This window comes from Taeniopygia guttata, chromosome 1, assembly GCF_048771995.1.
Source record: "Taeniopygia guttata chromosome 1, bTaeGut7.mat, whole genome shotgun sequence".
NCBI classification, from domain to species: Eukaryota; Metazoa; Chordata; class Aves; order Passeriformes; family Estrildidae; genus Taeniopygia; species Taeniopygia guttata.
Window position 1 is genome coordinate 7,534 of NC_133024.1, and position 25,470 is coordinate 33,003.

Genomic DNA, 25,470 nt, shown 5'->3' on the forward strand with positions numbered 1-25,470 from the left:
TAGGGTCGGGGGAGTGGCCGGGGGCGGGGTTCGGGTCGGGGGAGTGGCCGGGGGCGGGGTTAGGGTTGGGGGAGGGGCTAGGGTGGGGTCGTGGGAGGGGTTAGGGGTGGGGACTGGGTTAGGGGAGGGGTCAGGTGAGGGGGTGGGGAGGTGTCAGGGTGATGTGAGGGGGTGGGACTACCTAGGAGACCCCTCCCCTAGACCCCCTATATTTATATATAAAAAAGAAGAAAAAATATATGTCCGGTGCAGCAGTAGAAAATTTGATGCTCCCAGGGAGTAAATAGTTTTCATTTTAAAGTTTTTTTTTTTTTTATTATTTACTCCCTGGGAGCATGGATTTTCTACTGCTGCTTTTCTATTCTAAAAGTAGAAAGGAAGAAAAAAAGAGGAAGAGAGAAAGAGAGAGGAGGAGAGAGTGAGAGGAAGAAGAGGAGAGAGGAAAAGAAGAAGAAGAGAAGACAAAGAAGAAAAGGAGAAAGGGAGAAGAAGAACAGGAGACAAGAAGAAGAGGAGACAAGAAGAAGAGGAGAGAGGGAGAAGAGGAGACAAGAAGAAGAGGAGAGAGGGAGAAGATGAAGAAGAGGAGAGAGGGAGAAGAACAAGAACAAGAGGAGACAGGGAGAAGAAGAAGCAAAAGAAGAGGAGAGAGTAAGTAGAAGAAAACAAAGTGAGAAGAAGAAAAAGAGGAGAGTGTGAGAAGAACAGGAGAGAGTGGGAAGAAAGAGAGAGACAAATAACAGGAAGAAGAGTAAAAAGAAGAAAACACAGCAAGAAAAAGAAGACTTAGAGAGAAAGAGAAACCAAAAAAGTTAGATTGGAAAGAGAAAGGAGGAGAAAGGGAGAAGGAAAGGGGAGTAAGGAGAAAAACAGAGTGAAAGACAAAGAGAAAAGGAAACACTTGAAGGAAAAGAGAAAAGGAAATGGAGAGACATGACAAAGAAGACATAGAGGTAAAAGCCTACAGGAAAAAAAGAAATAGAGAGACAGAATGAAAGATAGGGTTCAAGAGAGAAAAATAGAAAGAGACTGAAAAAGACAAAATAGTTACAGTTGGACAAAACAGGAAGAAGGGTGAAAGTTAGAAACAAGGGAAATGATAGCAAGGGTTACAAAGACAAAGGCTGACAAACTTAAAGAAGAAAAAAAAGAAGAAAACACAGTGAAAGCTATATTGAAAGAGACAGATAAATGGACATGAGGAAATACACATAGAAGAATGGGAGAAAAAGACAAGTTTACAGGGAAATAGGGTTAGAGAAATGCAGAGATGGTGTTAGAAACAGGAACAAAGGAAAACAGAGCCAGAGACACAGAGAAACAGTTAGATGTGGAAGTAAAAAGTGAAGAATAGACTGAAGAGGAAAGTAAGAGGCAAAGGGAGAAATAGGGTGAAAATGATATGACACAACCACACCAAATAAAGACAGGAGACAAATGGAGGGCAGGGCAGAGGGGTAAGGGGTATCATTATTAGGGCTGATTCATCTTTATTAATTTAATTTTTAATTTCAATTACAGGGAAACAATGTATACAAATGTTAGTACAGACACAAATACAACTAAAAATACATCATAACTAAGCACACAAGTACAAGTCTAATTTACATACAGCAGAATACATCAAAAGACAGGAACAACTTCAAACACAGAACAATACAATGTACTACAAGCCAAATACATAATGACACAATATAACCGTGTCTCTGCTGCGGAAAAGTCCGTTACGCTTGTACAGTTAGATGCACCCGGAACAAAAACGGCTCGCAACGCTCATGCAACTTGCATGCCCCCTTCACGTTACACACAAACTCACCTTCACACTCACAGGAACTGCTTTGTGATACCCGAGTCATCGTCCCTCCTCGGGAACGTGGTTCCCAGGAGACTCCCGAAAAATCCTCCTGCCTGACGAAAACCCCGGTCCCGGGACGGTCCGCACCCTAACTTTGGCGATGAACGTCGCCTCGCGGACCGGCCGGGACCGAGGAAAAAAAAAACCCAGCCGGGGGGAAAAAAAAAAAAAACCCCCGGCTGGGGATTTTTTATTCTAAATTTAAAAATGTATTGAAAAACCTGAAAGGCAAAGGCCATACACACAAGGTTAGAACCATTCAACACACACACACAGCCCTCCTTCAGCTTACACACAAACCCACCCTCGCTCTCATCTCAACCGCACGGCTAAGACCTGGCCGACAACACGCACTCGCGACGCTCCTCGGGAACGTGGTTCCCGGGAGACTCCCGAAAAATCCTCCTGCCTGACGAAAACCCCGGTCCCGGGACGGTCCGCGCCCTAACTTTGGCGATGAACATCGCCTCGCTGACCGGCCGGGACCGAGGAAAAAAAAACCCAGCCGGGGGGAAAAAAAAAAAAAACCCCCGGCTGGGGATTTTTTATTCTAAGTTTAAAAATGAGTTGAAAAACCTGAAAGGCAAAGGCCATACACACAAGGTTAGAACCACTCAACACACAAACACACACACAGCCCTCCTTCAGCTTACACACAAACCCACCCTCGCTCTCATCTCAACCGCTCGGCTAAGACCTGGCAGACGACACGCACTCGCGACGCTCCTCGGGAACGTGGTTCCCGGGAGACTCCCAAAAAAATCATCCTGCCTGACGAAAACCCCGGTCCCGGGACGGTCTGCGCCCTAACTTTGGCGATGAATGTCGCCTCGCTGACCGGCCGGGACCGAGGGAAAAAAAACCCAGCCGGGGGGAAAAAAAAAAAAACCCCCCGGCTGGGGATTTTTTATTCTAAGTTTAAAAATGAGTTGAAAAACCTGAAAGGCAAAGGCCATACACACAAGGTTAGAACCACTCAACACACAAACACACACACAGCCCTCCTTCAGCTTACACACAAACCCACCCTCGCTCTCATCTCAACCGCTCGGCTAAGACCTGGCAGACGACACACACTCGCGACGCTCCTCGGGAACGTGGTTCCCGGGAGACTCCCAAAAAAATCATCCTGCCTGACGAAAACCCCGGTCCCGGGACGGTCTGCGCCCTAACTTTGGCGATGAACGTCGCCTCGCTGACCGGCCGGGACCGAGGGAAAAAAAACCCAGCCGGGGGGAAAAAAAAAAAAACCCCCCGGCTGGGGATTTTTTATTCTAAGTTTAAAAATGAGTTGAAAAACCTGAAAGGCAAAGGCCATACACACAAGGTTAGAACCACTCAACACACACACACAGACACGCCTGCAGATGCAAGCTCACGCAAACTCTCACAGACAGACACAGACAATCACACTCTCTTCTACTGACACGGTGAATGCCACCCTTACGTGAAACACTACGCCGAAAGATATGCTTCGACGCATCTTATGACCGCGGCTCCTCGATGTCAATTGGTAGATTCCAGGAAATTCTGTAGGGACCCGGGAACCTGCAAGACAATGGAGGCGGTCAATGACTGACTATCTGACAGCCAGGAGCTATACCCACTCTGGGCCCATCAGTGTTGTACCCGAAACCCCACAGAAGACAGATGAACTGCAAAGTTTTACAACTGCTCTACCTAAGCCTGACTGTGTGCCCGAGCAGGGCAGCTCCGATCGTAATTGCACAACAGAGGCGCGCACAACATAAGCCAATGTAGGTACATACAATATGAGTACTCACAACATAAGCCAATAGAGGTACATACAACATAAGCACATACAATATAAGCCGACATAGGCAGGCGCAACATAAGCACATACAATATAAGCCGACATAGGCAGGCGCAACATAATCACATACAATATAATCCGACATAGGCAGGCGCAACATAATCACATACAATATAAGCCAACAGAGGGAGGCGCAACATAAGCACATACAATACAAGATGACATAGGCAGGCGCAACATAATCACATACAATATAAGATGACATAGGCAGGCACAACATAAGCACATACAATATAAGCCGACATAGGCAGGCGCAACATAATCACATACAATATAAGCCGACATAGGCAGGCGCAACATAAGCACATACAATACAAGATGACATAGGCAGGCGCAACATAATCACATACAATATAAGATGACATAGGCAGGCGCAACATAAGCACATACAATATAAGCCGACATAGGCAGGCGCAACATAGGCACATACAATACAAGATGACATAGGCAGGCGCAACATAAGCACATACAATATAAGCCAACATAGGCAGGCGCAACATAAGCACATACAATATAAGCCGACATAGGCAGGCGCAACATAAGCACATACAATATAAGCCAACAGAGATACAATATAACTGAGGACTTGACATAAATCTCCAGAAGATTAATTTTTGAGCCCTATATCCTTTGAAAAGGCAGAAGCTATAGAACTACTGTGGTCACATGATGAGGATCTAATACATTCCATATAGAAGTCCCAGAGAATGGCTACCAAATGTGAGAAGGATGATGGATGAGAACATCTTGTGTACATCTTCTCGTCCCAGAAAGTAAATATGTAAAGATGCCGGAATAAGTGATATCCGGGAAGGTATGTGAGAAAACTATGGCCGATATGGCACAGAATGAGGCCGCTAAAGCACGGCAATGCGGCAAAGACCTATGACGCGGACAACGTGACACAGACAGAAGTGCAAACTGTCTGGCAGTTTCACCTTATGGACCCCAAGATTCCTAGCCCAAGATGAGCCATAGGCTGATGTCAAAGGAAAGAAAGCCCTACAGCACTAGCACATGATGATGAAATGTAACTCCTCTCAAGATGTTAGTGCCAAAGCACTTAAGAGGAAGCCTAAGAAGATCAGTAGGCCTAGAGAAGGAAGCGATGACTACGGGGTAACCGTGGCGCCAGCTCCGGACGTGAAGGCAGGCTCCTCGAGTGAAAAGATCCACGATGACGTCGAGAGTCGAAGAAGGCCGCCGACGCAAGCCTCGCGAGAACGCGGAGACCGATCGGAGCTGCCCTGCCTGGCAAAGACCCTGGTGAGGCTGAGGAAAAACCCTCTCCCTTTGCTTCCGAGGGACCCGTCCCGCTACGGGCCTCTCCTCTAAGCTAACACCAAATTGTCTCCTGTGATAGTAAAAGTTTTTCCCCTTCTCCCACCTACTGGCCCCAGCACTTAGCTTTTGCAAGACGACCGGATGGAATCCAATGTCAGGCGGATGCGGGCGGCGACACGGTCTCTACGTCCGCTTCGGTGCTGCCGTTTCCAAACTTCAGCTACGTGCTTCTTCAAGGTACCTAAGAAAAAACAGAAAATGGAACTAGTGCCCACCAAAAGAGGAATCCCCGGAACTCTTACACACCGCTGCTCCGGCTCACCTGAGATCTGGACTCCACAGGCTGCCTGAAGGATACCTGCAAAATGAAAAGGTACACGCTTAACATGCTGCTGCATAATGGTCACCTATGAGTCACCGTGCCTAAATGCCAACTCACCCGCTCGCCTCTGTTCCTTCACACACCTAGGGCAGTGACAGCACCTGCAAAAAAACAAAGCAAAAAAACCCACTCTGAGATACTGTGAAAACACCATCCCCCTGAACCAAAAAGTACACCCACGCGGACCTGACAATTGCACCCACCTGGCCTCGGATATCCGGACCAGAGCCATCTTGCAAGAGGAGTGCCTACAATAAAACAAAGTAACCAAGAGTGGATGCTTAGAATTGCAGCAGAAATTGAGACAAGAGCCAGAACAACAGCTTCTGTTCACTGCTCACCTGGCACACTGGGCCTTGACTGCTCCTAGCTGCCTGGACTTCCTAAAATTAAAGACAAAGACAAGCGCTGTAACACAGTCACCGTGTAGGCTTCCCCTACAAACACAAACAATGACTGACCTTCTCAGGGAAACCCCCTGACCACAGGAGGGCACACTGCCAGAGTTAATCCATCTGCATCTGAAAGAAAGTTGGGAGAAAATTCAAACAGCTGTTTGTTAATAACCTGTTAATAACTTAACAGGTCAAAACATCTAGTGTGAATTAAGGAATACTATCTTGAATGCAACTACATGCCCCACGCAAAACTGCAAATCTCTAGGACTGGTGCAATTACAGCAGGCTGTGAAGCAGGGCAGAGCAGCTCCGGGAGAAATACGTGCAGGCACCCGTGATGCAGGACAGGACGTGACAAACGACAGGACAGGAGAGGGAGAGAGAGGTTTGCACAAGAAGAAGGTCTGCAAAGACCAAGAGACCCAAACAACCAAGAGTGCACCAGACACAAGTGACAGGACACACACCGGAACTGCTCTGCCCTGTGCACCTCAGCACTGAGATCAAAAGAAACACTTTCCCCTTAGGTGGACTATAGGAGACGCTTCTTGGACATCCCCATCTCTAAAACAGACACAAAAACCCCTTCTAGAAAGTCCCAACCCACCACCCCACTTCCATCCCCTCTGTGGGTCGTAACCCTCGACTTATCTTGCATGCATTCTGAGAATGCAAATCCCTGTTGGCTGCAGAAGGAGGCCGTCTGCCTGTCTGGTAAGTTCCAGCTGTCACCTCTTGGTCTGCCAACAGGAAGAAAACCAAACATCAGTGCATAGTCTTAACAGCACATTGGACAAAACATAATAGTTCTGCTACTCACCATTCTTCTCAGAATGCCTGGGTTCTTGACCTGCATGCTTCAGGTCTGCTTGGATTCTGATGCCATCATTGCAGGGTACACCTAGGTTAAATGGAGACAAGGCGACATGGCATTGCTGAAACTCAAGTGGACTCTCACTCCCCCTCCCTACCTCCCCAACTCACTGCTATTCCTCGGCCATTCCTCGGGACTACCCAGACGAGACTTTGAAATGCAAAATTGGAAGGCTCCGTCACAGGGTCCTGTAATACTTCCAGCGAGATCACAAGTGCAGGAAACCTGGTCCATCAGCCAGTTGCTGACAGAGGTATGCGTACTCCGAGCTGATTCCCTAAAGCACAAAAATGAGGATGGATGCTTACAGTTGCACCAAAAACTGAAAGCTGAGTAAAAACAACTGCTTCTGTCCACTGCTCACCTTGGACACTTGGCCTTGACTGCTGCTATGTGCCTGGACCTCCTAAAATTAAAGGCAAAGAACACTGCTGTAACACAGTCACCATTTCAGCTCTGCCTGCAGATACAAACAATACCCTGCTCATGGCAACAAACTCCCCCAGGCTGGGGCCCTCTGCCACTGATTTGAACTGTCTGCATCTGAAAAGAACTTAGAACTAATGTCAAAATGCTGCAGGACAACTTAACAGCACCAAACATGTTATGTCAATCTCCTAAAATAATCTAGAGCCCAACTACACCCTGCATTACAAATTTCAAGTCCCCAGGAATTGGGCTATTACAGGCTACGCAGCAGGGCAGAGCAGCTCCGGGAGAAATACGTGCAGGCACCCGTGATGCAGGACAGGACGTGACAAACGACAGGACAGGAGAGGGAGAGAGAGGTTTGCACAAGAAGAAGGTCTGCAAAGACCAAGAGACCCAAACAACCAAGAGTGCACCAAACACAAGTGACAGGACACACACCGGAACTGCTCTGCCCTGTGCACCTCAGCACTGAGATCAAAAGAAACACTTTCCCCTTAGGTGGACTATAGGAGATGCTTCTTGGACATCCCCATCTCTAAAACAGACACAAAAACCCCTTCTAGAAAGTCCCAACCCACCACCCCACTTCCATCCCCTCTGTGGGTCGTAACCCTCGACTTATCTTGCATGCATTCTGAGAATGCAAATCCCTGTTGGCTGCAGAAGGAGGCCGTCTGCCTGTCTGGTAAGTTCCAGCTGTCACCTCTAGGTCTGCCAACAGGAAGAAAACCAAACATCAGTGCATAGTCTTAACAGCACATTGGCCAAAACCTGATAATTCTGCTACTCACCATTCTCCTCAGAATGCCCGTGTTCTGGGCCAGTAAACTTTGGGCGTGCTTGGATTCTGACGCCGTCATTGCAGGGTACACCTAGGCAAAGGAGAGACAAGGTGATGTGGCATTGCTGAAACTCGAGAGGACTCTCACTCCTCCTCCCTGCCTCCCTGACTTACTGCAACTCCTTGGCCACTGCTCTGGGCAACCAGGATGGGACCATGAAACACAAACTTGGAAGGTTTCATCACAGGGTCCTGTAATACTTCCACCGAGATCACAAGTGCAGGAAACCTGGTCCATCAGCCAGTTGCTGACAGAGGTATGTGCACTCCAAGTCGATTCCCTAAAGCACAAAAACAAGAATGGATGCTTACAGCTGCAACAAAAACTGAAACCTTAGCAAGAACAACTGCTTCTGTCCACTGCTCACCTGGCACACTGGGCTTTGACTGCTGCTATCCGTCTGGACCTCCTAAAATTAAAGGCAAAGAACACTGCTGTAACACAGTCACCATTTCAGCTCTGCCTGCAGATACAAACAATACCCTGCTCATGGCAACAAACTCCCCCAGGCTGGGGCCCTCTGCCACTGATTTGAACTGTCTGCATCTGAAAAGAACTTAGAACTAATGTCAAAATGCTGCAGGACAACTTAACAGCACCAAACATGTTATGTCAATCTCCTAAAATAATCTAGAGCCCAACTACACCCTGCATTACAAATTTCAAGTCCCCAGGAATTGGGCTATTACAGGCTACGCAGCAGGGCAGAGCAGCTCCGGGAGAAATACGTGCAGGCACCCGTGATGCAGGACAGGACGTGACAAACGACAGGACAGGAGAGGGAGAGAGAGGTTTGCACAAGAAGAAGGTCTGCAAAGACCAAGAGACCCAAACAACCAAGAGTGCACCAAACACAAGTGACAGGACACACACCGGAACTGCTCTGCCCTGTGCACCTCAGCACTGAGATCAAAAGAAACACTTTCCCCTTAGGTGGACTATAGGAGATGCTTCTTGGACATCCCCATCTCTAAAACAGACACAAAAACCCCTTCTAGAAAGTCCCAACCCACCACCCCACTTCCATCCCCTCTGTGGGTCGTAACCCTCGACTTATCTTGCATGCATTCTGAGAATGCAAATCCCTGTTGGCTGCAGAAGGAGGCCGTCTGCCTGTCTGGTAAGTTCCAGCTGTCACCTCTAGGTCTGCCAACAGGAAGAAAACCAAACATCAGTGCATAGTCTTAACAGCACATTGGCCAAAACCTGATAATTCTGCTACTCACCATTCTCCTCAGAATGCCCGTGTTCTGGGCCAGTAAACTTTGGGCGTGCTTGGATTCTGACGCCGTCATTGCAGGGTACACCTAGGCAAAGGAGAGACAAGGTGATGTGGCATTGCTGAAACTTGAGAGGACTCTCACTCCTCCTCCCTGCCTCCCTGACTTACTGCAACTCCTTGGCCACTGCTCTGGGCAACCAGGATGGGACCATGAAACACAAACTTGGAAGGTTTCATCACAGGGTCCTGTAATACTTCCACCGAGATCACAAGTGCAGGAAACCTGGTCCATCAGCCAGTTGCTGACAGAGGTATGTGCACTCCAAGTCGATTCCCTAAAGCACAAAAACAAGAATGGATGCTTACAGCTGCAACAAAAACTGAAACCTTAGCAAGAACAACTGCTTCTGTCCACTGCTCACCTGGCACACTGGGCTTTGACTGCTGCTATCCGTCTGGACCTCCTAAAATTAAAGGCAAAGAACACTGCTGTAACACAGTCACCATTTCAGCTCTGCCTGCAAATACAAACAATACCCTGCTCATGGCAACAAACTCCCCCAGGCTGGGGCCCTCTGCCACTGATTTGAACTGTCTGCATCTGAAAAGAACTTAGAACTAATGTCAAAATGCTGCAGGACAACTTAACAGCACCAAACATGTTATGTCAATCTCCTAAAATAATCTAGAGCCCAACTACACCCTGCATTACAAATTTCAAGTCCCCAGGAATTGGGCTATTACAGGCTACGCAGCAGGGCAGAGCAGCTCCGGGAGAAATACGTGCAGGCACCCGTGATGCAGGACAGGACGTGACAAACGACAGGACAGGAGAGGGAGAGAGAGGTTTGCACAAGAAGAAGGTCTGCAAAGACCAAGAGACCCAAACAACCAAGAGTGCACCAAACACAAGTGACAGGACACACACCGGAACTGCTCTGCCCTGTGCACCTCAGCACTGAGATCAAAAGAAACACTTTCCCCTTAGGTGGACTATAGGAGATGCTTCTTGGACATCCCCATCTCTAAAACAGACACAAAAACCCCTTCTAGAAAGTCCCAACCCACCACCCCACTTCCATCCCCTCTGTGGGTCGTAACCCTCGACTTATCTTGCATGCATTCTGAGAATGCAAATCCCTGTTGGCTGCAGAAGGAGGCCGTCTGCCTGTCTGGTAAGTTCCAGCTGTCACCTCTAGGTCTGCCAACAGGAAGAAAACCAAACATCAGTGCATAGTCTTAACAGCACATTGGCCAAAACCTGATAATTCTGCTACTCACCATTCTCCTCAGAATGCCCGTGTTCTGGGCCAGTAAACTTTGGGCGTGCTTGGATTCTGACGCCGTCATTGCAGGGTACACCTAGGCAAAGGAGAGACAAGGTGATGTGGCATTGCTGAAACTCGAGAGGACTCTCACTCCTCCTCCCTGCCTCCCTGACTTACTGCAACTCCTTGGCCACTGCTCTGGGCAACCAGGATGGGACCATGAAACACAAACTTGGAAGGTTTCATCACAGGGTCCTGTAATACTTCCACCGAGATCACAAGTGCAGGAAACCTGGTCCATCAGCCAGTTGCTGACAGAGGTATGTGCACTCCAAGTCGATTCCCTAAAGCACAAAAACAAGAATGGATGCTTACAGCTGCAACAAAAACTGAAACCTTAGCAAGAACAACTGCTTCTGTCCACTGCTCACCTGGCACACTGGGCTTTGACTGCTGCTATCCGTCTGGACCTCCTAAAAATAAAGGCACAGAACAGTGCTGAAACAGAGTCACCATTTAGACTTCCCCTGTAAATGCAAACCATGACTGACCTGCTCATGGGAATTTCCTCACCCAGGACTGGGGCCCTCCGCCACAGACTTGAAATGTCTGCATCTGAAAGGAAGTTAGGACTAACGTCAAACCGCTGCAGGACAACTTAACAGTACCAAACATGTCATGTCAATCTCCTAATATAATCTGGAGCCCAACTACACCCTGCATTGCTAATTTCAAGTCCCCAGGACTTGTGCTATTACAGGCTACGCAGCAGGGCAGAGCAGGTCCGGTACAAATATGTGCAGACACCCGTGACACAGGACAGGACATGACAAACCAGGAGACAGAACAGGGAGGGAGAGCTTTTGATGAGAAGAAAGGACAGAGAGACGCAAAGAACAGAGAGTGCACCAGAGACAAGTGAAAGGACACACACCGGAACTGCTCTGCCCTGCGCACCTCAGCACTGTGATCAAAACAGACACTTTCCCTTCAGCTGGCCTAAGGAGATGCTTCTTAGACATCCCCGTATCCAAAACTGACTCAAAAACCCCTCCTGGGGAGTCCCAATCTGGCACCTCTCTTCCATCCCCTCTGTGGGTTGTAGCCCTTGACTTATCTTGCACATATCTGGGGATGCAAATCCTTGTTGGCTGCAGAAGAAGGCCGTCTTCCTGTCTGGTAAGTTCCAGCTGTCAGCTCTTGGCCTGCCAAGAGAAAGAAAACCAAACGTCGGTGCACAGCCTTAACAGCACATGGGCCAAAACCTGATCATTTTGCTACTCACCATCCTCCTCAGAATGCCCGGGTTCTTGGCCTGCACGCTCCGGGTGTGGTTGGATTCTGACACCATCATTGCAGGGTACACCTAGGCTAAGGGGACACAAGGCTGAAACTCGAGAGGACTCTCACTCCTCCTCCCTACCTCCCCGACTCACCACAACTCCTTGGCCACTGCTCTGGGCTACCAGGATGGGACCTTGAAATGCAAAATCAGAAAGCTTCATCACAGGGTCCTGTAATACTTCCAGAGGGCTCATAAGCGCAGGAAACCCAGTCCATCAGCCAGCTGGTGACAGGGGCTTGGCATACTCCCAGTGGATTCCCTAAAGCACAAAAACAAGAATGGATGATTACAGTGTCACAAAAACTGAAACCTGAGCAAGAACAACTGCTTCTGTCCACAGCTCACCTGGCACACTAGGCCTTCACTGCTGCTCTCTGCCTGGACCTCCTAAAAATAAAGGCAAAGAACAGGGCTGTAACAGAGTCACCATTTAGACTTCCCCTGTAAATGCAAACAATGACTGACCTGCTCATGGGAAGTTCCTCACCCAGGACTGGGGCCCTCCGCCACAGATTTGAAATGTCTGCATCTGAAAGGAAGTTAGGACTAGTATCAAACCGGTGCAAGAAAACTTAACACCACCAAACATATTATGTCAATCTCCTAACACAATCTAGAGCACAACTACACCCTGCATTACCAATTTCAAGTCCCCAGGACTTGTGGTATTACAGGCTAAGCAACAGGGCAGAGCAGGTCTGGTACAAATATGTGCAGACACCCGTGACACAGGACAGGACATGAAAAACAAGGGGACAGGCCAGGGAGAGAGAGCTTTTGATGAGAAGAAAGGACCGAGAGACCCAAAGAACACAGAGTGCACCAGAGACAAGTGACAGGACACACACTGGAACTGCTCTGCCCTGCGCACCTCAGCACTGTGATCAAAACAGACACTTTTCCTTTAGCTGGCCTAAGGAGACACTTCTTGGACATCCTCATCTCTAAAACAAACTCAAAAACCCCTCCTGGGGAGTCCCAGCCTGGCACCTCTCTTCCATCCCCTCTGTGGGTTGTAGCTCTTGACTTATCTTGCACATATCTGGGGATTCAAATCCCCATTGGGTGCAGAAGGGGGCCACTACTCCCATCCCCAGGCCGCGGCCCTGACTTATCTTTTGTATGAGTGGAAATGCGAATCCACGTTGGACCTGAAATGAGTCTGCCTCGGAGGGGATCTCCTGTTAGCCTCTTAGTCAGCTAGAATAAAGAACAGGAAAATCAATGGTTGAGTTTAGTGTTATGTGAACCAAATCCCAGCAAGTCAGATACTTATCCTCTCCTGAGTGTGCCTGGGTGCTCAAGTCTCCAGCTCCATCCCTAGTCTAAGGTTTGGCTGTTATTATGAGTAGCACCTGGTTTAGAGAGGCAAAGTTACATGGCATTTCTGTGAGTTCAGTGGATGAGCTTGTGTGCTGTATGACACACGGATGCCTCTGCTACGCTTGTGAAAAGCCTTGCAAATAGACACCATTTCTCACCCTACTGCCTGCAAAACCCCACCACAGTAACTCTTAACTGGGTACCTTGCTCACTCTCCCACTCTTAGTCCCAAACCTCAACTCACCTGAAACCTCAATCTCAGACATCATCTTTGACACAGGGCAGATCCCTTTTGGAACATGATCACTCTGCTGAAAAAATGTTGTACGTGACACAACCTGGAATTACAGGAAGTTGCACTCCTCCTAAAAACCAAACCAAACCAAAACAAAAAATGTCAGAAATTACAGAAGCACTTCACCACCCCTGAATGCACAACCCCAAATCATGAAATTAAATACTCCCTGTGTTCAGTGTCATTTTCTTCACAGTATCTTCAAAGCCTCTGTTACACTAGAAGCCCAAAAGCACCTACAGAGAACAAGCTAAGCTGAAAGAGCCTCTTCACAAAAATGAGAGGAGAGCTCTTACCCCAGTGGATCCCAGAGAGGGAATGAAGCCCCTTGGCAAAGGCTGGGGTTAATATACCCCTGATTGAGTCCGCCTCTCATTCCCATGACACCCAGGAAAAGGGAGGGGCCAAACCCCACCGGGTATAAAAGCCCTCAGAGCAGCTGTGGCTGTTTGGCTCCTCTGATTTGAATTCAAGGGGAGTAATGGGATGCATATAGAAGAAAACTCTTCAGGGAAATAACAGCACTTTCTTTTTTGCTACAACTACTTGGAGCAAAAGGGCAAGGAAACTGGTAAGAAATAAAACTTTGTTCTTTAGGCAGCATATCTAGATAAGTTGGGTAATTTGCTGTTAACTTATATTACTCCTCAGTGACTACTAAGTAGTACTCAACATGAGACTAAGGGTGGAGAAGAATACTAATTCTATGAACAGTCCAACTCTCCTTGGGGCTACTAATTAGGACTAACTACATTTTAAATAAAAATAAGGAAAAAAGATAGCTTCCTGGGCAGCATCAAGGTTAAGTACATGCTAGGCTTGCCTTTCACTGAGATATTTAGTCCTAGGGCACAGAAAGAAGTGCCCTGAAAAGTAGTTTTAAACCCTTAAAATGCTGGAAAAGCATTCTAGAAGAGCCTCCTTCAAGTGAATTCCTTAAAATGAGGAAATGGGGAAGTTGCCTCCACTGAAAGGGATGCAATGGCAAATAAATAGCTTCTGTCCTTTAGTTTAACTCCCTAGAATATTGGGAAAAGAGAGGTTTTCCTCACTTTAAGTCTCTTCAGTGATGAAGACACAGGGATTTTCCCCTCAATCCAAACCCTTAAAAAAGAGGGATAGCTGGGCTTCCCCCTCAATTTAAGCCTTAGGACAACAAAAAGGGTTACCCTTAATTCATGCCCATAAAAAGCATTGTCAAGGTTTCCCCTTCTATTTAAACTGGAAAATAATGGAAAATGGGGATTCCCTGTCAATTGACACCCCTAACAGCATAGAAAAGGCAGGGACTATTTCAACTGAGACCATTAAAATTGCGGGGGAAGTGGATTCCCTCATGATTTGAACACAAGAAATAATGGAAAAGGAAGCTTTTTCCCATAATTTAAACCCCTTCTCTCTTCATAACCCCCCTCTTTTCTGGGAGTGCTTTGGAAGGTCTGGGGGTTCTAGGGAGGGGCTGACACAATAGAAGGGGAAAGCTGAAAGCTCTCCCATGGAACCCCACATGCTGCCCAGCCTGCGCAGGTGCTGCCCCTTGGCAAGAGGGCTCTTCCCTTGGCATTTTCTGAAAAGGATGCTCCGTGCCCAGGTGGCTCTGGCTGCTCCCCAGTCCCTGCTGGATGTTGCAACCATAGCTCCTGGAGGAACACCTAGGATACCCCTGTTAGCTCCTCTGGATTAGAAGCTCCCTGAGCAGGTGTGTCCAGGTAGCTGCAGTGAAAACAGCTGGTCACATGGAGAGCTGCTACACCTAGGAGTGGGGAATGAGGTAAAGAAAGGTCCTGCGGGGTGTTCCCTCTCCTGCAGAGCCCTTTGTCAGACCCTTAAAAAACGGGGTGCCAGACTTTCATTTCCAAGATAATTAACAGTCTTTCCCCTAGCCAAACAGGAATTGTGCTACCAAATTTGCAAACAGTGAACGCTTTCTCACAGACCACAGCGGCCAACACCAGGAACTCTCGCTGCCCTTGGAGAGCAGCATGCCTCCAGTGAATAGACATCACCACACAGGAAGGGTGAGCTTGATTTACAGGGAAAAAGGGCAGAGGTCGGATAACGAGGCCTGTAGCGCCAAGTGACTTTCTACATCTGCTCGTTCCGAATGGCAAAGGATTTATCCTGGAGCAAAACTGCTGCCAGCAAGGATTCTGCCTGCCCTGGAAGAGACAAGCACCACCGTGAAACTGACATCAGGAAGCACAGAGGGTGAGCCATGTTTCGTAGAGAAAAGGGCCATTGATGGAGTCCAAGAGCAAGGGGCCATGAATGAATGGCTGCCCCATGAAAATCTGAATGGAGAAAGATGTCTGGTGGACCCAAGCTGATGCCAAGTCGCTGAGAACTTGCCTTGAAAATCCCAAGCACAACTTGAAAAATGACACCAGGAATTTGGACTGGTGAGTTTTCTATCCCTGGGTAAACAGCCAAAGTTTGTACTCAGGACCCAGTGGCCCAGAGCAGACGAGTGACTGCACAAAATCTGACAATGGAAGCATGTGCCCTAAAAATCGGCTGCGCCCCTTCATACGTGTGCTCCCTAGGGACGGTCAGGTCAGCACAAGTATGAGGTGGCGGAAGCCCCGGTCTGGGACACATCGTTCGAAGTTCGGATTTTTTGCAGTCAGCTGCTCGCTCAGGGCCACAGAACCCTGAGCACAAACTCCAGCTCTTTGCCCTGAGAAAGTAAACTCACCAGTCCAGGTTCCTGATGTCAGTTTGTAAAGCTCCTCTGGGACTGTCAGGGCAGCACAAGTATGAGGTGGGGGCAGCCTCGGTTCGGGACACATCCTTCAAAGTTCAGAATTTTTGTAGTCAGTCATCTAATAAAGGCCACAGGACCCTGAGCAAAAACATCGTCTGTTTTCCCTGGAAAAGAAAACTCACCAGTCCAGGTTCCTGATGTCAGCTTGTAGGGCTCCTCTGGGACTATCAGGGCAGCACAAGTATCAGGTGGGGGCAGCTCCTGTCTGGGACTTATCCTTCGATGTTCAAATTTCTTGCAATCAGCAGCCGGCTCAGAGCCACAGGGCCCTGAGCAGAAACATCGGCTGTTTTCCCTGGGAAAGAAAACTCACCAGTCCAGGTTCCTGATGTCAGTTTGTAGGGCTCCTCTGGAACAGTCAGGGCAGCACAAGTATGAGGTGGGGGCAGCTCCAGTCTTGGACTTATCCTTCGATGTTCGGATTTCTTGCAATCAGCAGCCGGCTCAGAGCCACAGGGCCCTGAGCAGAAACATCGGCTGCTTTCCCTGGGAAAGAAAACTCACCAGTCCAGGTTCCTGATGTCAGTTTGTAGGGCTCCTCTGGGACTGTCAGGGCAGCACAAGTATGAGGTGGAGGCAGCTTCTGTATGGGGCCCATCCTTCGATGTTTGGATTTTTTGCAATCAGCTGCCTGCTCAGGGCCACAGGACCCTGTTCAGTAACATCGGCTGTTTTCCCTGGGGAAGAAAACTCACCAGACAAGGTTCCTGATGTCAGTTTGTTGGGCTTCTCTGGGACTGTCAGGGCAGCACAAGTATGAGGCGGAGGCAGCTCCGGTCTGGAACTTATCCTTCGATGTTCGGATTTTTTGCAGTCAGCTGCCAGCTCAGAGCCACAGGACCCTGAGCAGAAACAGCGGCTTTTTGCCCTGGGAAAGAAAACTCACCAGTCCAGGTTCCTGATGTCAGTTTGTAGGGCTCCTCTGGGACTGTCAGGGCAGCACAAGTATAAGGTGGTGGCAGATTCTCTATGAGGCCCATCCTTCGATATTCAGAATTTTTGCAGGCAGCTCCCCGCTAAGGGGAACAGGGCCCTGGGCAAAAACATGGTTGTTTTCCTGGGAATGAAATCTCACCAGTCCAGGTTCCTGATGTCAGTTTGTAGGGCTCCTCTGGGACTGTCAGGGCAGCAAAATATGAGGGGGAGGCAGCTTCTGTATTGGGCCCAGCCCTCGATGTTCGGATTATTTGCAATCAGCTGCCTGCTCAGGGCCACAGGACCCTGAGCAGAAACATCGGCTGTTTTCCCTGGGAAAGAAAACTCACCAGTCCAGCTTCCTGATGTCAGTTTGTAGGGCACTTCTGGGACTGTCAGGGCAGCACAAGTATCAGGTGGGGGCAGCTCCTGTCTGGGACTTATCCTTCGATGTTCGTAATTTTTGCAATCAGCTGCCTGCTCAGGGCCACAGGACCCTGAACAGAAACATCGGCTTTTTGCCCTGGGAAAGAAAACTCACCAGTCCAGGTTCCTGATGTCAGTTTGTAGGGCTCGTCTGGGACTGTCAGGGCAGCACAAGTATGAGGTGGGGGCAGCTCCAGTCTTGGACTTGTCCTTCGATGTTCGTAATTTTTGCAATCAGCTGCCTGCTCAGGGCCACAGGACCCTGAGCAGAAACATTGGCTTTTTGCCCTGGGAAAGAAAACTCACCAGTCCAGGTTCCAGATGTCAGTTTTTAGGGCTCGTCTGGGACTGTCAGGGCAGCACAAGTATGAGGTCGGGGCAGCTCCTGTCTGGGACTTATCCTTCGATGTTCGGATTTTTTGCAGTCAGCTGCCGGCTCAGAGCCTCATGACCCAGAGCTGAAACATCGGCTGTTTTCCCTGGGAAAGAAAACTCACCAGTCCAGGTTCCAGATGTCAGTTTGTAGGGCTCCTCTGGGACTGTCAGGGCAGCACAAGTATGAGGTGGAGGCAGCTTCTGTATGGGGCCCATCCTTCGATGTTTGGATTTTTTGCAATCAGCTGCCTGCTCAGGGCCACAGGACCCTGAGCAGAAACATCGGCTGTTTTCCCTGGGAAAGAAAACTCACCAGTCCAGGTTCCTGATGTCAGTTTGTAGGGCTCCTCTGGGACTGTCGGGGCAGCACAAGTATGAGGTGGAGGCAGCTTCTGTATGGGGCCCATCCTTCGATGTTCGGATTTTTTGCAATCACCTGCCTGATCAGGGCCACAGGACCCTGAGCAGAAACATCGGCTGTTTTCCCTGGGAAAGAAAACTCACCAGTCCAGGTTCCTGATGTCAGTTTGTAGGGCTCCTCTGGGACTGTCGGGGCAGCACAAGTATGAGGTGGAGGCAGCTTCTGTATGGGGCCCATCCTTCGATGTTTGGATTTTTTGCAATCAGCTGCCTGCTCAGGGCCACAGGAACCTGAGCAGAAACATCGGCTGTTTACCCTGGGAAAGAAAACTCACCAGTCCAGGTTCCAGATGTCAGTTTGTAGGGCTCTTCTGGGACTGTCAGGGCAGCAAAAGTATCAGGTGGGGGCAGCTCCTGTCTGGGACTTATCCTTCGATGTTCGTAATTTTTGCAATCAGCTCCTGCTCAGGACCACAGGACCCTGAACAGAAACATCGGCTTTTTGCCCTGGGAAAGAAAACTCACCAGTCCAGGTTCCTGATGTCAGTTTGTAGGGCTCGTCTGGGACTGTCAGGGCAGCACAAGTATGAGGTGGGGGCAGCTCCAGTCTTGGACTTGTCCTTCGATGTTCGTAATTTTTGCAATCAGCTGCCTGCTCAGGGCCACAGGACCCTGAGCAGAAACATTGGCTTTTTGCCCTGGGAAAGACAACTCACCAGTCCAGGTTCCAGATGTCAGTTTTTAGGGCTCGTCTGGGACTGTCAGGGCAGCACAAGTATGAGGTGGGGGCAGCTCCTGTCTGGGACTTATCCTTCGATGTTCGGATTTTTTGCAGTCAGCTGCCGGCTCAGAGCCTCATGACCCAGAGCTGAAACATCGGCTGTTTTCCCTGGGAAAGAAAACTCACCAGTCCAGGTTCCTGATGTCAGTTTCTAGGGCTCCTCTGGGACTGTCAGGGCAGCACAAGTATGAGGTGGAGGCAGCTTCTGTATGGGGCCCATCCTTCGATGTTTGGATTTTTTGCAATCAGCTGCCTGCTCAGGGCCACAGGACCCTGAGCAGAAACATCGGCTGTTTTCCCTGGGAAAGAAAACTCACCAGTCCAGGTTCCTGATGTCAGTTTGTAGGGCTCCTCTGGGACTGTCGGGGCAGCACAAGTATGAGGTGGAGGCAGCTTCTGTATGGGGCCCATCCTTCGATGTTCGGATTTTTTGCAATCACCTGCCTGATCAGGGCCACAGGACCCTGAGCAGAAACATCGGCTGTTTTCCCTGGGAAAGAAAACTCACCAGTCCAGGTTCCTGATGTCAGTTTGTAGGGCTCCTCTGGGACTGTCGGGGCAGCACAAGTATGAGGTGGAGGCAGCTTCTGTATGGGGCCCATCCTTCGATGTTCGGATTTTTTGCAATCACCTGCCAGCTCAGGGCCACAGGAACCTGAGCAGAAACATCGGCTGTTTTCCCTGGGAAAGAAAACTCACCAGTCCAGGTTCCTGATATCAGTTTGTAGGGCTCCTCTGGGATGGTAAGGGAAGTAAAAGTATGAGCTGGAGGCAGGTTCCCTCTGGAAGACAACCTTTGATTCTCGGACTTTTAGAAATCAACAGCCCACTCAGGGCCACAGGACCCTGAGCAGAAACATTGGCCGTTTTCCCTGGGAAAGAAAACTCACCAGTCCAGGTTCCTGATGTCAGTTTGTAGGGCTCTTCTGGGACTATCAGGGCAGCACAAGTATGAGGTGGGTGCAGCTCCGGTCTCGGACTTATCCTTCGATGTTCGGATTTTTTGCAGTCAGCTGCCGGCTCAGAGCCACAGGGCCCTGAGCACAAACATCGGCTGTTTTCCCTGGGAAAGAAAACTCACCAGTCCAGGTTCCTGATGTCAGTTTGTAGGGCTCCTCTGGGACTGTCAGGGCAGCACAAGTATGAGGTGGAGGCAGCTCCAGTCTGGGACTTATCCTTCGATGTTCGGATTTCTTGCAATCAGCAGCCGGCTCAGAGCCACGGGGCCCTGAGCAGAAACATCGGCTGTTTACCCTGGGGAAGAAAACTCACCAGTCCAGGTTCCTGATGTCAGTTTGTAGGGCTCCTCTGGGACTGTCAGGGCAGCACAAGTATGAGGTGGAGGCAGCTCCGGTCTGGAACTTATCCTTCGATGTTCGTGTTTTTTGCGGTCAGCTGCCGGCTCAGAGCCACAGGGCCCTGAGCAGAAACATCGAATAATTCCCCTGGGAAAGAAAACTCACCAGCCCCGGTTCCTGATGTCAGTTTGTAGGGCTCCTCTGGGACTGTCAGGGCAGCACAAGTATAAGGTGGTGGCAGATTCTCTATGAGGCCCATCCTTCGATATTCAGAATTTTTGCAGGCAGCTCCCCGCTAAGGGGCACAGGGCTCAGGGCAAAAACATTGGTTATTTTCCTGGGAATGAAAACTCACCAGTCCAGGTTCCTGATGTCAGTTTGTAGGGCTCCCATGGGAATGTTAGTGCAGCACAAATATGAGGTGGAGGCAGCTTCTGTATTGGGCCCAGCCCTCGATGTTCGGATTTTTTGCAATCAGCTGCCGACTCAGAGCCACAGGGCCCTGAGCAGAAACATCGGCTGTTTTCCCTGGGAAAGAAAACTCACCAGTCCAGGTTCCTGATGTCAATTGGTAGGGCTCCTCTGGGACTGTCGGGGCAGCACAAGTATGAGGTGGAGGCAGCTTCTGTATGGGGCTTATCCTTCGATGTTCGGATTTTTTGCAATCAGCTGCCTGCTCAGGGCCACAGGACCGTGACCAGAAACATCGGCTGTTTTCCCTGGGAAAGAAAACTCACCAGTCCAGGTTCCTGATGTCAGTTTGTAGTGCTCCTCTGGGACTGTCAGAGCAGCACAAGTATGAGGTGGTGGCAGATTCTCTATGAGGTCCATCCTTCGATATTCGGATTTTTTGCAATCAGCTGCCGGCTCAGAGCCACAGGGCCCTGAGCACAAAGATCACCTGTTTTCCCTGGGAAAGAAAACTCACCAGTCCAGGTTCCTGATGTCAGTTTGTAGGGCTCCTCTGGGACTGTCAGGGCAGCACAAGTATGAGATTGGGGCAGCTCCAGTCTGGGACTTATCCTTCGAGGTTCGGATTTTTTGCAATCAGCTGCCTGCTCAGGGCCACAGGACCCTAAGCAGAAACATTGGCTGTTTTCCCTGGGAAAGAAAACTCACCAGTCCAGGTTCCTGATGTCAGTTTGTAGGGCTCCCCTGGGACTGTCAGGGCAGCACAAGTATGAGGTGGGGCAGCTCCTGTCTGGGACATATCCTTCGACGTTTGGATTTTTTGCAGTCAGCTGCCGGCTCAGAGCCACAGGACCCTGAGCAGAAACATCACCTGTTTTCCCTGGGAAAGAAAACTCACCAGTCCAGGTTCCTGATGTCAGATTGTAGGGCTCCTCTGGGACTGTCAGGGCAGCACAAGTATGAGGTGGAGGCAGCTTCTGTATGGGGCCCATCCTTCGATGTTCGGATTTTTTGCAATCACCTGCCAGCTCAGGGCCACAGGACCCTGAGCAGAAACATCGGTTGTTTTCCCTGGGAAAGAAAACTCACCATCCCAGGTTCCTGATGTCAGTTTGTAGGGCTCGTCTGGGACTGTCAGGGCAGCACAAGTATGAGGTCGGGGCAGCTACTGTCTGGGACTTATCCTTCGAAGTTCGGATTTTTTGCAATCAGCTGCCTGCTCAGGGCAACAGGACCCTGAGCAGAAACATCGGCTGTTTTCCCTGGGAAAGAAAACTCACCAGTCCAGGTTCCTGATGTCAGTTTGTAGGGTTCCTCTGGGACTGTCAGGGCAGCACAAGTATGAGGTGGGGACAGCTCCTGTCTGGGACTTATCCTTCGATGTTCGGATTTTTTCCAGTCACCTGCCGGCTCAGAGCCACAGGGCCCTGAGCAGAAACATCGGCTGTTTTCCCTGGGAAAGAAAACTCACCAGTCCAGGTTCCTGATGTTAGTTTGTAGGGCTCCTCTGGGACTGTCAGGGCACAAGTATGAGGTGGAGGCACCTTCTCTATAGGGCCCGTCCTTCGATGTTTGGATTTTTTACAATCAGCTGCCTCCTAAAGGGCCACAGGATCCTGAGCAGAAACATCGGCTGTTTTCCCTGGGAAAGAAAATTCACCAGTCCAGGTCCCTCATGTCAGCTTGTAGGGCTCCTCTGGGACTGTCAGGGCAGCACAAGTATAAGGTGGTGGCAGATTCTCTATGGGGCCCATCCTTCGATATTCGGAATTTTTGCAGGCAGCTCCCCGCTAAGGGGCACAGGGCCCTGGGCAAAAACATTGGTTGTTTTCCTGGGAAAGAAAACTCACCAGTCCAGGTTCCTGATGTTAGTTTGTAGGGCTCCTCTGGGACTGTCAGGGCAGCACAAGTATGAGGTGGAGGCAGCTTCTGTATGGGGCCCATCCTTCGATGTTCGGATTTTTTGCAATCACCTGCCTGCTCAGGGCCACAGGACCCTGAGCAGAAACATCGGCTGTTTTCCCTGGGAAAGAAAACTCAGCAGTCCAGGTTCCTGATGTCAGTTTGTAGGGCTCGTCTGGGACTGTCAGGGCAGCACAAGTATGAGGTCGGGGCAGCTACTGTCCGGGACTTATCCTTTGATGTTTGGATTTTTTGCAGTCAGCTGCCGGCTCAGAGCCTCATGACCCAGAGCTGAAACATCGGCTGTTTTCCCTGGGAAAGAAAACTCACCAGTCCAGGTTCCAGATGTCAGTTTGTAGGGCTCCTCTGGGACTGTCAGGGCAGCACAAGTATGAGGTGGAGGCAACTTCCGTATGGGGCCCATCCTTCGATGTTCGGATTTTTTGCAATCAGCTGCCTGCTCAGGGCCACAGGACCCTGAGCAGAAACATCGACTGTTTTCCCTGGGAAAGAAAACTCACCAGTCCAGGTTCCTGATGTCAGTTTGTAGGGCTCCTCTGGGACTGTCGGGGCAGCACAAGTATGAGGTGGAGGCAGCTTCTGTATGGGGCCCATCCTTCGATGTTCGGATTTTTTGCAATCGCCTGCCTGCTCAAGGCCACAGGACCCTGAGCAGAAACATCGGCTGTTTTCCCTGGGAAAGAAAACTCACCAGTCCAGGTTCCTGATGTCAGTTTCTAGGGCTCCTCTGGGACTGTCAGGGCAGCACAAGTATGAGGTGGAGGCACCTTCTCTATAGGGCCCATCCTTCGATGTTTGGATTTTTTACAATCAGCTGCCTGCTCAGGGCCACAGGACCCTGAGCAGAAACATCGGCTCTTTTCCCTGGGAAAGAAAACTCACCAGTCCAGGTTCCTGATGTCAGTTTGTAGGGCTTATCTGGGACTGTCAGGGCAGCACAAGTATAAAGTGGTGGCAGATTCTCTATGGGGCCCATCCTTCGATATTCGGAATTTTTGCAGGCAGCTCCCCGCTAACGGGCACAGGACCCTGGGCAAAAACATTGGTTGTTTTCCTGGGAAAGAAAACTCACCAGTCCAGGTTCCACATGTCAGCTTGTAGGGCTCCTCTGGGACTGTCAGGGCAGCACAAGTATGAGGTGGAGGCAGCTCCTGTAAGGGAATTATCCTTCGATGTTCGGAGTTTTTGAAGTCAGCTGCCGACTCAGAGCCACAGGGCCCTGAGCACAAACATCGGCTGTTTTCCTGGGAAAGAAAACTCACCAGTCCAGGTTCCTGATGTTAGTTTGTAGGGCTCCTCTGGGACTGTCAGGGCAGCACAAGTATGAGGTGGAGGCAGCTTCTGTATGGGGCCCATCCTTCGATGTTCGGATTTTTTGCAATCACCTGCCTGCTCAGGGCCACAGGACCCTGAGCAGAAACATCGGCTGTTTTCCCTGGGAAAGAAAACTCAGCAGTCCAGGTTCCTGATGTCAGTTTGTAGGGCTCGTCTGGGACTGTCAGGGCAGCACAAGTATGAGGTCGGGGCAGCTACTGTCCGGGACTTATCCTTTGATGTTTGGATTTTTTGCAGTCAGCTGCCGGCTCAGAGCCTCATGACCCAGAGCTGAAACATCGGCTGTTTTCCCTGGGAAAGAAAACTCACCAGTCCAGGTTCCAGATGTCAGTTTGTAGGGCTCCTCTGGGACTGTCAGGGCAGCACAAGTATGAGGTGGAGGCAACTTCCGTATGGGGCCCATCCTTCGATGTTCGGATTTTTTGCAATCAGCTGCCTGCTCAGGGCCACAGGACCCTGAGCAGAAACATCGACTGTTTTCCCTGGGAAAGAAAACTCACCAGTCCAGGTTCCTGATGTCAGTTTGTAGGGCTCCTCTGGGACTGTCAGGGCAGCACAAGTATGAGGTGGAGGCAGCTTCTGTATGGGGCCCATCCTTCGATGTTCGGATTTTTTGCAATCGCCTGCCTGCTCAAGGCCACAGGACCCTGAGCAGAAACATCGGCTGTTTTCCCTGGGAAAGAAAACTCACCAGTCCAGGTTCCTGATGTCAGTTTGTAGGGCTCCTCTGGGACTGTCAGGGCAGCACAAGTATGAGGTGGAGGCACCTTCTCTATAGGGCCCATCCTTCGATGTTTGGATTTTTTACAATCAGCTGCCTGCTCAGGGCCACAGGACCCTGAGCAGAAACATCGGCTCTTTTCCCTGGGAAAGAAAACTCACCAGTCCAGGTTCCTGATGTCAGTTTGTAGGGCTTATCTGGGACTGTCAGGGCAGCACAAGTATAAGGTGGTGGCAGATTCTCTATGGGGCCCATCCTTCGATATTCGGAATTTTTGCAGGCAGCTCCCCGCTAACGGGCACAGGACCCTGGGCAAAAACATTGGTTGTTTTCCTGGGAAAGAAAACTCACCAGTCCAGGTTCCACATGTCAGCTTGTAGGGCTCCTCTGGGACTGTCAGGGCAGCACAAGTATGAGGTGGAGGCAGCTCCTGTAAGGGAATTATCCTTCGATGTTCGGAGTTTTTGAAGTCAGCTGCCGACTCAGAGCCACAGGGCCCTGAGCACAAACATCGGCTGTTTTCCCTGGGAAAGAAAACTCACCAGTCCAGGTTCCAGATGTCAGTTTATAGGGCTCCTCTGGGACTGTCGGGGCAGCACAAGTATGAGGTGGAGGCAGCTTCTGTATGGGGCCCATCCTTCGATGTTTGGATTTTTTGCAATCAGCTGCCTGCTCAGGGCCACAGGACCCTGATCAGTAACATCGGCTGTTTTCCCTGGGGAAGAAAATTTACCAGACAAGGTTCCTGATGTCAGTTTGTAGGGCTTCTCTGGGACTGTCAGGGCAGCACAAGTATGAGGTGGAGGC

The 25,470-nt window shown here is 49.9% G+C and overlaps 3 long non-coding RNA genes across 3 annotated transcripts; all 3 read right to left on the bottom strand.

Annotated features, from left to right (window-relative positions):
* Positions 1–7,053: 7,053 nt before the first annotated feature.
* On the bottom strand, positions 7,054–8,334 carry LOC140684310 (uncharacterized). The gene is made up of 4 exons (XR_012056421.1): positions 8,269–8,334; positions 8,015–8,181; positions 7,851–7,931; positions 7,054–7,770 (listed from the first exon to the last, which is right to left on the bottom strand). It is a non-coding gene; the product is annotated as an uncharacterized lncRNA (long non-coding RNA).
* Positions 8,335–8,358: 24 nt separating this feature from the next.
* Positions 8,359–11,501, bottom strand: LOC140684313 (uncharacterized). The gene is made up of 7 exons (XR_012056436.1): positions 10,823–11,501; positions 10,569–10,735; positions 10,405–10,485; positions 9,546–10,324; positions 9,292–9,458; positions 9,128–9,208; positions 8,359–9,047 (listed from the first exon to the last, which is right to left on the bottom strand). It is a non-coding gene; the product is annotated as an uncharacterized lncRNA (long non-coding RNA).
* A 7,848-nt stretch (positions 11,502–19,349) lies between these two features.
* On the bottom strand, positions 19,350–21,901 carry LOC140680287 (uncharacterized). Its single transcript, XR_012051440.1, has 3 exons — positions 20,057–21,901; positions 19,866–19,960; positions 19,350–19,630 (listed from the first exon to the last, which is right to left on the bottom strand). It is a non-coding gene; the product is annotated as an uncharacterized lncRNA (long non-coding RNA).
* Positions 21,902–25,470: the final 3,569 nt, after the last annotated feature.